This window comes from Helianthus annuus, chromosome 16 (assembly GCF_002127325.2).
Source record: "Helianthus annuus cultivar XRQ/B chromosome 16, HanXRQr2.0-SUNRISE, whole genome shotgun sequence".
Taxonomy (NCBI): Eukaryota; Viridiplantae; Streptophyta; class Magnoliopsida; order Asterales; family Asteraceae; genus Helianthus; species Helianthus annuus.
The window spans coordinates 35,500,220-35,510,685 of NC_035448.2; the positions used below are offsets into that span (position 1 = coordinate 35,500,220).

At 38.7% G+C, this 10,466-nt stretch overlaps 1 long non-coding RNA gene across 1 annotated transcript; it reads left to right on the plus strand.

Annotated features, from left to right (window-relative positions):
- Positions 1-4,142: 4,142 nt before the first annotated feature.
- LOC118488111 lies at positions 4,143-5,994 on the plus strand. The gene is made up of 3 exons (XR_004883768.1): positions 4,143-4,468; positions 4,984-5,050; positions 5,849-5,994. It is a non-coding gene; the product is annotated as an uncharacterized LOC118488111 (long non-coding RNA).
- The last annotated feature ends 4,472 nt before the right edge of the window (positions 5,995-10,466 follow it).

Below are 10,466 nucleotides of genomic sequence, written 5' to 3' on the forward strand. Positions count from 1 at the left end.
GCGAAAGACTGGTGGGATAACAAAAAGAAAGAAATTGGGAGTGAAGCGGCTAAGGCCATGACATGGGAGGAGTTTAAGACGTCGTTTCTTAAACACCATAGTCCCAAAGCGGTCATAAATAGAATCAAGGAAGAATTCATGCAACTCAGACACAAGGGTGAATCCATAGACAAGATCACGGGGATGTTTATGGACAAGATGAAATTCTGTGATGATTTGGTGACGAATGAAGAATAAAAGGTCTACTACTACCATAACATGCTGAGTGCGGAATATAGAGAGTTCATAACCCCTTCAAAATACGAGACCCTTACCGAGATCATTAATGCTGCTCGGGAAAGGGAGATCGAACTGAAAAAGAGCATAGAACGGGGTGAACGGAGGGCACAAGATGTAAATCCAAGCCCTACCAAGAAAGCACGAACGAGTGACACAGCGAAGAAATCGGATACAAAGGGTAGTACACCAAGTTGCAAAATTTGTGGGAAGAGTCATAAAGGCGAATGTCATTTCAAAGATAAGCCTTGTCCCATATGTCGAAAAACGGGACACATGGCTATATCATGTCCGGAGAAAGTGACTGTTTGTTACAACTATTACCGCACGGGTCACAAAAGATCAGAATGCCCGGAATTGGTTGGAAAGAAAGATGGGCAAGACTCGAAAGGCGAAGCCCCGAAAGCAAAAGCCAGATCTTTCCAATTGACTGCCGCTGAAGCAAAAGTTGAACCTGATGTGGTCTCAGGTATATTTACTATAAATTCGATTCCCGCACATGTGTTATTTGATACGGGTGCGAATAAATCCTTTATTTCATATGGATTTATTCGACATCCTTCATTTGTTCTAACAAAATTACCTATGCCTTTAGAAGTAGAGATAGGTAATAACAAGAGCTTTATTGTTTGTGATGTATGTGAAAACTGTAAAATGAGCATTGATGACGAAGAATACACAATAGATTTGATTCCGATGTCGATGGGAGAATTCCAAGTGAACGTGGGGATGGATTGGTTATCCCGATACCACGCGAAGGTGGTTTGTTTCCGAAAGGAAATAAAGCTGACGTCTCCTAGCGGAAATCAAGTTACGATATACGGTGAAAAAGGAGGTAGCCCGGTGCTATGCTCAATGCTAGAAGCCCATAAACTTATGAAACATGGATGCAAGGCTTATATGATATACGCAAGCGAATCGGAAAAAGAATCCCTCAAAATTGGAGATGTACTGGTGGTACGTGATTATGAAGATGTGTTCCCGGAAGAACTACCGGGGATACCACCAGAACGGGAGGTAGAGTTCGGAATCGAGTTGATTCCGGGCGCCAAACCCGTGGCCACGGCGCCGTATCGACTTGCGCCGCTGGAATTACAAGAATTGATGTCTCAAATCCAAGAATTGCTCGACAAGGGGTTTATCCGACCGAGTGTGTCCCCGTGGGGCGCACCAGTTTTATTCGTGAAAAAGAAGGACGGCAGTATGCGCATGTGTATCGATTACCGAGTGTTAAACAAACTCACGGTGAAGAATCGATACCCACTTCCAAGAATTGATGATTTGTTTGACCAACTACAAGGAGCAAGTTGGTTCTCCAAGATTGATCTCCGATCTGGTTATCACCAATTGAAAGTCAAGGAGGAAGACGTACCGAAGACGGCCTTTCGTACACGGTACGGGCATTATGAGTTCCTTGTAATGCCTTCGGGTTGACCAATGCACCCGCAACTTTCATGGACCTCATGAACCGGGTTTGCAAACCTATGCTAGATAAGTCGGTAATTGTATTTATCGATGACATTTTGGTATACTCGAAGAATGAAGCTGAGCACGTGTGTCATTTCCGGGAAGTATTAGACACACTCAGACGAGAAAAGTTGTATGCAAAATTCTCAAAGTGCGCTTTCTGGCTACGAGAGGTGCAGTTTCTTGGGCATATCATTAGTGCTGATGGAGTACTAGTGGATCCGTCAAAGATAGAAGCTATGTCAAAATGGAACCCTCCAAGAAATCCCTCAGAAATCCGAAGCTTTTTAGGGCTTGCGGGATATTATCGGAGATTCATACAGGATTTCTCCAAAATTGCCTTGCCATTGACCAAATTGACTCGCAAGGAGGAAAAGTTCGTGTGGGGCATCGAACAGGACGAGGCCTTCCAAACGCTCAAGGAAAAGTTAACTCACGCTCCGGTGTTAACAATACCGGAAGGAGTCGACGACATGGTAGTTTACACAGATGCGTCGCATTCGGGACTCGGGTGTGTTTTAATGCAACGAGGCAAGGTCATCGCCTACGCCTCGAGGCAATTGAAGATCGATGAAAAGAAATACCCGGTCCACGACTTGGAATTGGCGGCGGTGGTGTTTGCCTTAAAGATATGGAGGCATTACTTGTATGGGGTAAAGTTTGCGATCTTTACCGACCATAAAAGTTTAAAGTATTTCTTCAATCAGAAGGAATTAAACATGAGACAAAGGCGGTGGCTGGAAACGGTCAAGGATTTCGACTGTGAAATACATTACCACCCCGGGAAGGCCAATGTAGTGGCTGATGCGTTGAGCCGAAAAGCAGATTATACCCCGATACGGGTACGATCATTGCAGCTCATTGTGACCTCGGGCTTACTAGAACGAATCCGAGAAGCACAAGATGAAGCAGTAAAGACGGAAAACTGGAGAAAGGAAAGGATTGTTAGCCAAGTTAAAGATCTCGAGGTAGGCAGTCACGGCTTGAAGACACGTTTCAATAGAATTTGGGTCCCTAACGCATGTGGAGTTAAAAAGCTCATATTTGATGAAGCTCACAAGTCCCGTTATTCCATTCATTCGGGAGCGACCAAGATGTATAACGATTTAAAACAAAACTACTGGTGGCCCGGAATGAAAAAGAGACGCCGTGAAATACGTTGAAAAATGTTTAACATGTCTACAAGTCAAGGCGGAGCACCAAAAGCCATATGGTAAACTCCAACCGTTAGAAATCCGGGTTTGGAAATGGGAACAAATTACAATGGACCTATTGACTAAACTGCCCAAAACAAGCCGTGGTTTTGATGCTATATGGGTAGTTGTAGATAGAATGACTAAAAGTGCTCACTTCATCCCGATTCGTGAGACTTATACATCTGAAAAGATGTCAGAGGTGTATACAAATGAAATCGTGGCACGCCACGGAGTACCGATATCCATTATGTCTGACAGAGATACCCGGTTTACTTCAGACTTTTGGCGTAAGTTCCAAGAGCAATTGGGAACTAAGCTATTCTTTAGCATTGCATACCATCCTAAAACGGATGGGCAAAGTGAAAGAACAATATAAACGTTAGAAGACATGTTACGGGCTTGCATCATCGACTTCGGGGGTAGTTGGGATGTCCATTTACCCTTAGTCGAATTTTCATATAACAACAGCTACCACGCGAGCATTAGAATGGCCCCATATGAATTGTTATATGGAAGAAAGTGTCGAACCCCGATATGTTGGGGAGAAGTGGGCCCACGTGGACTAGCACCCACGGATATGATCCGAATTACGAATGAGAAAATTGACATGGTCCGAACTCACTTAAAAGCAGCTCAAGACCGACAAAAGTCGTACGCTGATAAACGGAGAAGGCCAATTGAATTTCAAGTCGGTGACAAAGTCATGCTCAAGGTGTCCCCATGGAAGGGAGTTATCCGGTTAAGAAAGAAAGGGAAATTGAGCCCAAGATTTATCGGACCGTTTATGGTTATCGAACGGATAGGAAAAGTAGCTTATCGTCTTGATCTACCGGAGGAACTAAGCAGAATTCATAGCACATTTCACGTGTCACATCTTCGAAAATGTCTAGCAGATGAGACAACTTATATTCACTACGATGATATCGAGGTGGATGACAGGTTAAACTATGTGGTAAAACCTGTTGCGATTCTGGATCGTAAGGTGAAAACCTTAAGGAATAAAGAGATCAATCAAGTACGGGTCAAATGGGAACACAAGAAGGGTGCTGATACCACATGGGAATCCGAAGAAGAAATGCAACGGCTATACCCTACTTTATTTGGTACGTAATTCGGTTTCGGGGACGGAACCCTTTTTAAGGGGGGTGGACTTGTAACACTCCTAAAATATAAATCTTTATATTAAAATTTAAAAGTAAAAATAAACAAGAGTCAACCAACTAGGAATTTTAACCTAGTTAATTACAAGCCTTGAAATAACTCATAATAGGGTTAAAACACTCAAACTTAAGGATAAATCAAAGTTGAGGGTTTAAACTTGTCAAAACTGAAACTTAAGTTACTAATAGTAACCAAAACAAAACCAAACACCCCAAAATTTGGTGTCTGGTCGATCAAGAGAGAAGGGCGACCAGGGGATTCACTTCAAACCCTAGTTCGTCACAAAAAGCTCAAATTGGAAGCCTAAATCAAGTTCAAATCGAATTCTAAACACAAATTAGTAATCACCTCGTCATAGGGATCAAAAGGTATGTATAATTTTGATGATTTGATTCACCATGAATTCTAGGTTAATGGTGAAAAACTGAAATTGAGCCTAGATATGTTATGTATGAATGAATCTTGAAGTAATATGATGTTTAGGGTTAAAGCCTAGATGATTATTTGTGAAAATCATTGCATGATACTTGAAGAAATTACAATCACCATTGTAGGTGATTTATGATATTGTAAAGACTAGACAAACACTAGGATTATGAATTTTTAATCTAGTGAAAAGCTGAATTGTATGATGAAATTCAGTAATTTGAATGTTTAAGTGTGTACAATTTGCTTAATTGAAGTGAATTTAGATGTAGATAACAAGCCATGAACTTGGTAATGACTATGTAAAAAATCCGACCCGCTAGGTGTTTGTTGAAATGCCTAAGTGGGGATTTGAATGTTAAATTTTGGATGAAAACGCAGATTTGATGAATGTTTATAATAATGCGTTAATACTCATGTAAAGAGTTCTAAACCAGTTGTAAACTGAATTTTCTAGGCAAAGAGTCCGGATCATCAAGCGGACAAGCCGAAGGGAATTCACGGGGGAAAGGCGTGCTCTAAAGGTACGAAATTACCGTTTCGCTACATTAAGATTATTTATTTGTTTTATGTCTTAGTTTAAAGCATGGTAAACAAGATAGACCAATACGCCACGAAAGTGTCTTTGTGACTCAAACAAGTAAAAACGGGTCAAAACATGTGTTAGAAAAGGATTCTTGAAATACCTCAATTGGCGCCTAAATTCCGGCATCCAAACGGGTCAAAACAAGTTTGAGAGTAAACAAGACGAATGGTTATAAACCAAGCGTAAGCCAGATAGCGGACACGCTAAGCTAGTTGAGAAACTTAACTCCTAATACAAGAGTTAAGGTTCTGATTTGGTAAACATGTCAAGTAGTGTAGTTTGACAAACACGAAGCCTTGGATTTAAACATGTAGATTATTGCGTAAGCGACCCCTCATGGGGAAAGCAAAACATGATAGCGGGTAATAATCAGAACATGAGTATCCTAACCTTGGTTAGGTGATAATCATGTTCAAGATTAAATTACTGCAAAATGGGAATAGAATGACAACACCAACAAAGCAAGAAAACATGTACAGTGACTACCGTAAGTTACGGTGATACCGTAACTTACGGTAGCAAACAAGTTGCTACGGTAGGATCCTACTGCCTTACGGCAGGTCACAAACTTCCAGGAGCCACCGTAACTTACGGTGACTACCGTAAGTTACGGTAGCACCCAGTTCCAAAAATTGAATTTCATTATTCTTGGTTACGTTAATTGGTCTTCAAACACCGTTTTGATTATATTATTATCCAAAGACCTTAATACTAACATTGGTTTAAAAATGTTCAGTTTTTCAGGTTTTCTAGTAGAAGGGTGATGATCAAGCATAAGTATTTGAACCGAACACTCAAACAAACGCTTCCGCACTTGATCTTTTGTTTTAAAACTATGTAACAATTGTAGATTCTATCTTGAATATGGTTTCGTAGGATATTATCGTGAATGTTATATATAGTTATGGTTTCAAGTCTTGAAAGTTTTTGTAAACTTCAAATTTGCTATGAAAGGCAAGGTTTTATGTTATTAAATCTAGTGTTATAAACTCGGTCTTACAACTATAATAAAAGAAACCAACTTTTGGACACGTGTCATTTATTGAAGGTATCCTCAAATCTATACTTATCTTATATTAACTAAATAAATAATAAATTAGTATTAAATCTTATCATACTTTAATATTCAACACGTGTAATACACGGAGTTTTTTAAGGATATAATTTTTTTTATTATTTGGTAGATTTTTCAACCCGACTGTACACGGGTTTTTTAAAGATACGACGTTTTTAGTATATATTATACAAAATTACATTTATTTAATCTGTGTAATACACATGGTTTTTAAAGATATAACTCTTTTTTAGATCTATTCAACACGTGTAATATACGAGGTTTTTAAGGATGTAGTTTTTTTTTATTATTTTTTAGATTTATTCAACTAGATTATACACGGGTTTTTTAAAAATACGACGTTTTTAGTATTTAGTATACAAAATTACATTTATTTAATCTGTGTAATACATATGGTTTTTAAAGATATAACTTTTTTTATTATTTGATATATAAAATTATATTTATTTAACCCGTACAATATACGGGGTTCATAAAGATATAACTTTTTATTATTTAATATATAAAATTACATTTATTCAACCCGTGTAATACACGAGGTTCTAACCTAGTTGTCTGATAAATCGATAATGCTCATACGCCACAATTGTGTGCCATTTAATTAAAAGATTTAGTTTTGTTTTTTTTTAAAAAATCGGTAGCGTCGCAACTTGTTGCCTGCTTACCTTCTATCTTGATGTAATTTCCATTCCTCTTTGGATAACTTAAAGAAAGTTATAGGTTTTTACTTATAATGATATATTTTATACTATTCAACAATGATACCTTTTATATTATTCAACAGTTTCACTTTTGCTATTTCTCTTAAGGCGAGAACCCACATGAGTCATGACAATTAAGTGTATTAGATCAATTCTAGGGAAACCTTTTAATGAGCTAGGCCTACCCACATATCTCAAGTTAGATGCGTTTTCAACCATTTAATTTATCTCGTATATATACTAATGAAAACCCAAAAGGCCAAAACTGATTTCAACTATCATTTTCCATTTTATTGCAAAGCTTTTAAGGGACATTTTCAAACCTTTTTTTTTATTTTTTATGGATTTTTGGGTTTTCTATTTTTTTTAAATACTAACTAAATTATGCTAAAACACTAACTAAGGCACTAGTTTCCCCTCTCCACACTTGAAATCTACAATGTCCTCAATATGGTAAGAAACTACGACTCAAAATAAAAAAATATAAGAATGTATAAAAGACTGGAACAGACTCCCACTGGTTAAAGCATCAAGATCCTTGTGAATATTCCATGTGACCGTATAACATTTCCTTCACGGTTGCACTTGATATGGGATGCCTTTCTCAAATAGCGCTCAGATCCTCCTCGTCCAAATGGAGATTGAGTATGGATAGATCGATCAAAACCTGCAAAACTATCCTCAAAGCAAACCCATAAAACCAACAAACTCAAACATATTAAAAATAAACGAGCATTAAAAAGACTCACTACTCAATATACAAAAATCAGGAAACGTACCTGATCAGCGTTGGATATGATGGATGGAATGATTAAATGGTTGCGCGGTAGGTGAAAATGATTGCGAAGAAAGATAAAATGGATAGCGGAGAAGACTGGGTGAAAATCATTTTTTTAATTCCAAACCTACCCCTTTCCTGCGTGTCGCAACGAAGACAGACAACTCCCCCTGCGTGGCGCGAGGAAATGGGTTGACCCAGTGGTGAAGCTTGAGATTTCCCAAAACATATATACCCAAATATTTATGAAGAACTGGGGGGTCGAAAATGTATATACCCAAAAATTTATATACGAAAGCTACATACATAACACTACTGTGCGAAAAGTTCGGGGGGTCGGACGCCCCCCTCCCCCGACCCCTTCTAACCTGCGCCCCTGGGTTGACCGACAGTTGACTTATGGATCTCACACGTGTCGCGATAACAATCACCAACTCCCTCGCGTGGCGTGGGGAAGCCATATCTCCAGCAGGTTTGGTTAGTTTTTCACTATTTTGCCTTAGAAAAATTTTGATATTCTAAAAACCAAATTTTAGGACACTTCCTCAAACTTGTTCACATGATAAAATTAACGAGTAAATTACGTTTTTGGCCCCTGTGGTTATATCACTTTTACTATATTAGCTCAAAATAAGATTTTTTAACATATGTGCCCCCATGGTCACTATAACTAATTATTTTGGCCCCTGAGTCTACCTCAACCCAAAACTCTGGTTAATTATTAGTCACATGACATGCACATGATGGGTAAATTGGTAATTTCCACTCCCCATTTTCATCCATATCACACCAAACATCATTCACACACACAGAAACTCACACTCTCTCTACTCCACTCACCCCCTCCTTTTTCTTCTTCATCTTCCTGCAACTTCTCTCTCTCTCTCTACATCTGAAATCAAAAGCCACCATCATCCCTGTCATTCGCCAAATCAAAAGCCACCATCGCCACCAGATCTAGCCAAAAACCACCACCATCTCACTTAAAAAACCCCTTTATTCCCGGTGGTTCCACACCCCATGGCTCGTGGGTATAACAGTTGTTATCGACGAAATTTTAGGTGGATGTGGGTTGGGCGGAAAAGGTTAGGGTTTGTCGTTTGATTTTGGGTTTTTGGTTGCTGGATTGATTTTGGGTTTTTGGTGGTGATTGGTGGTGGTGATGGTTGTGAATAATACTGGAAATGGTGGTGGTCTGAGATGGTGGCTGATATTCGTGGCATTGTGACGGTGGTGGAGGTTGACGACGGTTTAGTGGTGGTTGGGTGTCATCGGAGTTTAGGTGGGTGGTGAAAGGTGATGGTGGTGTACAGAGTTACAGTGTTGGTGTAGTGTGGTGGTTAAACTAGTGTGGTGGAGAGTTGCAGTGATGGGTTTAATTTGCTAACTTTTAGGGAATTAGAACTTAATCGAAGCTGCTTTATTGGGTTGGTGGGGTGATGATGTTCATCATAATGTTCACCGGACCTATTCCGCCGGAGATTGGAAACATCTTTTCGCCTGATTTGTTCTTGTTCATGAAGATCTGAAACTGAAATGTGGGTTTTGGTTAGGGGATGATGATAATGATGGTTGAAGGGGGTCATGTCCTTGAAGATCTGGGTTTGATGATGATGTGTTCTTGAAGATGATGATGTGTTCTTGAAGATTTGGGTTAAGAAGATGATGATGTGCAGGTGATAATTATTCTTTTATTTTTTATGAAGTCAATAAAAGTAAAGGGGAGGGGAAATTACCAATTTACCCATCATGTGCATGTCATGTGACTAATAATTAACCAGGGTTTGGGGTTGAGTTATATTCAGGGGCCAAAATAGTTAGTTATAAATACCATGGGGCACATATGGTAAAAAATCTTATTTTCTTATTTTAGGCTAATATAGTAAAGTGATATAACCACAGGGGTAAAAAACGTAATTTACTCTAAAAGTAACCCAAATTTTAGGAAACTTCCTCAAACTTGTTCACGTGATAAAATGAACAAAAATCCATACCTGGAACTCTGTTTGTGTGTATTTTCCTTCACCGCATCATCCTCGAATCCTTGAAAAACTCCTCAAACAAACCAAAAAACACCGAAAATTGTACAAAAATTGATGCGCGTGTGGTGTTATAGATTTTTATGTATATTTTTAGCCCTTTTTACACGTTAGTCAATTTTAATTTTATAAAACACGATATTTTACTAACACCAAACACACATATGGGCAAGTGCACCCATCGTGAACGTAGTATAGTGTTGGTAAGATACCGAGGTCGTCCAAGGACACAAGAACTTTTAATACCGGTTTATCCTCAACGTCTAACCAAATCAAAAATTTAGAAAAAGATGTTTAAACTAGAAAATAAAAAAACTAAAAATGCTGAAAAATAAAAATAAAAACAGATAGACAAGATGAATAAAAATGCTGAAAAATAAAAATAAAAACAGATAGACAAGATGAATCACTTGGATCCGACTCGTGCTTAGTGTAACCTTTGATTATTTTCGCACTTTTGCACTTTTTAAGAGATTATCTTAGTTATAGTAGTAGGCCCCTCTTTTGAAGGTGACGTCACCCTCAACCCAGTAGTTTGAGTCAGCAAGGATACAATCCTAAACGGTTGGATTATTGAAAGATAATTAATTAAGTTATTAATGCATAATGTGGTAGGCCCCTCTTTTGAAGGTGACGTTACCCTCGGCTAAGTAGTCTGAGTCAGCAGGGATACAGTCCTAAGTAGTCGGGTTAATGTTTTAATAGTAGCTTACATATGAGGGGATCAAGGAGTTCGGACCCCCGCCATCCAATACCAGTGG